General features: G+C 48.6%; 1 pseudogene; it reads left to right on the top strand.

Annotated features, from left to right (window-relative positions):
• Positions 1–1,777: 1,777 nt before the first annotated feature.
• LOC126104589 (5S ribosomal RNA) lies at positions 1,778–1,895 on the top strand (annotated as a pseudogene).
• Positions 1,896–3,636: the final 1,741 nt, after the last annotated feature.

Raw genomic sequence — 3,636 nt, 5'->3', positions numbered from 1 at the left:
GGTTCAAGGTCAACATCGATATCGCTGCGCAATAACAGCTACAGGGAAAATGTGCCTGAGGCTCTTGCTGTCGCTATAAAACGAAGATAATGGATCAGTGTGACTTGAGCAGATGTTCAGGATGCCTCGCAGACGTATGCATGAACTGTTGTGGCTGTGCCCCCCCCCCCCTCCCCCCCGGGATGTTTTGTAGTTCCTGGCTGGATGAGGAGAGGTTGGTGTGATAGGTGGATGGCCGGTTTCCTCTCACTACAACACGAAATACACACGTGGTTAAAATACACTTTATTACAGGAAACAATTGAGTACTTAACTTCAGTGATTTCCAATCTGAAGTTCTGTGGTTGACAGAAATCAACTGACATGTGCTAATTCTTGAATCTTGTCCCTGTTCATATCAAAACTATATACAAAGTTTCACGTTCCCTCACAGCTAGCTTACGTGCGAGCTGACGACCATCACTGTGGAAGACTAGAGCACAGTGCGACGTATTGAGCTGCAATGCGAACTGACTCCCGATGAGACGTATTGAGGTACTGAGTTTGAGCGAATGAGCGATTGACAGCTCGGTCGGCGGCGACAAGCCTACATGCACGCTGCCCAGGGGCATTCCCGGCGCGTAGCTTCGGGGCGTGTGTAGGTCTGCTCTTGTCACAGGAGCGCCTAGTTCAGCGCCTGCTATACAATGTTTCCTAATGCCGACCCGTGTGCTGGCGAATGTTTACGCCAACAAAGAACGATACCGTCAAATCAGTGAGGTGGAAAGAGGGCGCATTATTGGCAAGAGAGAAAGTGATGCATCCGTCCGGGAAATTGCTGCTCGTGTGGGCAGTGCAACGGGTGGTGGCGAATGGTTCACTGAAGGCCGTAAAACACGACGAGGTGGGCCTGGTCGCGCCATCCAGGTCACCCCCAAAGAAGATCGAAACTTCATCCGAATGGGATTGCAAAGCACATATGCGTCCTCCTCGGCTCTAGCGCAACAGTGCTGCAGTGTAACATATCGTACGCTATCAACGACGACAATGTCGCCATTTATTGTGACATGGGTTAAGTGTGCGTCGTCCAATGGTGTATGGAACGACATCACTGGGGACAAAAATGGCATCATGTCAGGTTCCGTTTGTTTGAACATGATGGCAGCCTTTTGGTTCGCCCCACACACAGGGAGATGCAGCACAGTGACTGCATTTGCACAAAACAAACAGCTCAAGTCAAAACTTTATGGAGTGAGGTGCTACTGGTTACAACCACAAATCACAGCTGGTGCGTGTTCAGGGCACTTTGACCAATATGACCTACGTGCATTACATCCTCTTATCGGTAGTCATACCCTTTCTGCACAACGACCCAGCGCCATTTTTCAGCAAGACAATGCACGACGACATGCTACAGCACGAACATGTGCCTTCTTTGTCTCACAGGATCCCAGCGTTGTGGCCTGGCGCGCCGGATCACCAGGCTTTTCGACAGTCGAAAGTGTGTGGGATATGGTGAAACGACGGATTCAGCACTTTTCCAGAATGCCAAACACCACAAATGAACTTTGGAACCAGGCGAATGCAGTATCGATACCTTCATAACAGGACGCCATTCGCGCCTCAAACGCGTCCATGCCGTCACGCATGAAACAAGTTATCAGGGACCACGGTGGACCCTGTGCCTAGCAGGCAATAGGACACATGCTGAATCGAAGTGATTAAAATGTTAATCGTTTCTGCAGAACATACTGCTGTACATCTCCTCTGAATATGAACGTCCTACCTGTAATTGTTCGCCAACGGCCTTGCCGCAGTGGTAACACCGGTTCCCGTCAGATCACCGAAGTTAAGCGATGTCGGGCTGGGCTAGCACTTCGATGGGTGACCATCCGGTCTTCTGAGCGCTGTTGGCAAGCGGGGTGTACTCAGCCTTGTGAGGCAAACAGAGGAGGTACTTGATTGAGAAGTAGCGGTTCCGGTCTCGTAAACTGACATAGGCCGGGAGTGCGGTGTGCTGACCATCCTCATTCAGTGACGCCTGTGGGCTGAGGATGACACGGCGGCCGGTCGGTACCGTTGGGCCTTCATAGCCTGTTCGGAAGGAGTAGCAGTAAAGTATCTCTAACTGTTCAAGGTGCTCTGTTTTGTCTGAATATGGGTATATAATAGATAATGTACGAGGGGTGATCAATAAGTAATGCAACATATTTTTTTCAGAAAGCAGCTTGGTTTAATTCAGAATTCCAGTACACCATATCATTCTCCATTCATTTTGGCTTCAAAATTCTATTTTTCAACGCACATTACCGTTCAGTGCGACGGCTTTACGTCACCTTACTGGCAGGTCCTGTATACCCTAATGATACCACTCTACTGGTCGACATCTTGCTGTATCAATAACCTCCCCATCATTCACGTACTGCTTCCTGGGGAGTGCATCTTTCGTTGGGCCAGAGAGAGGGTGGATGAAGAAGAACAGTTCAATGAAGTTTTGTGAGCAAACTTAAGAACCTGTGTTGCATGGAAAAGGAGAAATGCGTTTACATTTTTGTGTCGACGAACACGCTGAAGTCGTTTCTTCAGTTTTCTGAGGGTAACACAGTACACACCACAGGGGATCGTTGCATCATGTGGGAGGACATGAAGCAGAATGGCCGTTTCAGTGTCGCAGAAGACCGTTGGAATGACTTTACCGGCTGAGGTGCGGCTTTGGACTTTACCTTCGGAGGAGAGGTTGACGTGGCGCCATTCCATAATTGATCACTTTGTTTGCGGTTCGAAGTGATGAACCCCTGCTTCATCTACTGTGACGACGGTCGACAAAAAATTGTCACGATCAGCCTCGTAATGCGCAAGCAATTCCTCTTTGCTCTTCCTGGTCTTCTGATAGGCCTCAAGAATATCAGCGGACACACTCCTCCGAGTACCCCAAATGATGGACGAGAGTGTGAGCATTACCAACAGAGATGTCCAATTGTGCAGTTAAGTGTTTGACCCTGATCCGTCGATGATCTCGAATGAGAGTGTCCGCACGTTCCAACATTGCAGGAGTTACACCTGTGTGCAGTCGGCATCAAGTGGGAGATCGGACAGGTTTGAGCGACTTTGATGACAGACGCCGCGTCGAACGGCTTCTGTTCACTGCCAGATCTCCGTAGACCTTTTGAAAGTTGCTAAGAACATCTGCGATGCTCTTGTTTTCTTCCAAAAGCTCTCTGCTTGGAACGCAACCCCATTACAGTTGCCATTTTAAATGCTACGTATAGCGGTAACACCTGTCGGGACTTCATGAAACTGTTGGGGCTGAAGCGGGAATACTCTACCATTTCCCACAACAAATTCCACATTTGCTCAAGCGAAATTGGCCGAAAGATGTGTTGAATTACTTATTGAACGCCTTTCATACAGTCGCCGATAGTTTCTAAGAAAACTATTTCAAAACCCATCTAATAAATTGTTAGCTCCCCTCAAAATAGCCGATCAATTCCCTCAGCAGAACTTAACGTCACAGTGTTGTTCCAGATACTGCCAGATATTGTTAGACTTGGCATTGCTGTCGAGACTGCCAGCGATGTATCGTTTCTCTGTGGAGCCACTGAGAAAGGCATCTTGTCATTTATATTTTAAAACGCGCGGTCGCACAACACCCACACT

Source organism: Schistocerca cancellata, chromosome 1 (genome assembly GCF_023864275.1).
Source record: "Schistocerca cancellata isolate TAMUIC-IGC-003103 chromosome 1, iqSchCanc2.1, whole genome shotgun sequence".
NCBI classification, from domain to species: Eukaryota; Metazoa; Arthropoda; class Insecta; order Orthoptera; family Acrididae; genus Schistocerca; species Schistocerca cancellata.
The sequence above is the reverse complement of the archived record's forward strand: the minus strand, read 5'-3'. Positions and strand labels throughout refer to the sequence as shown.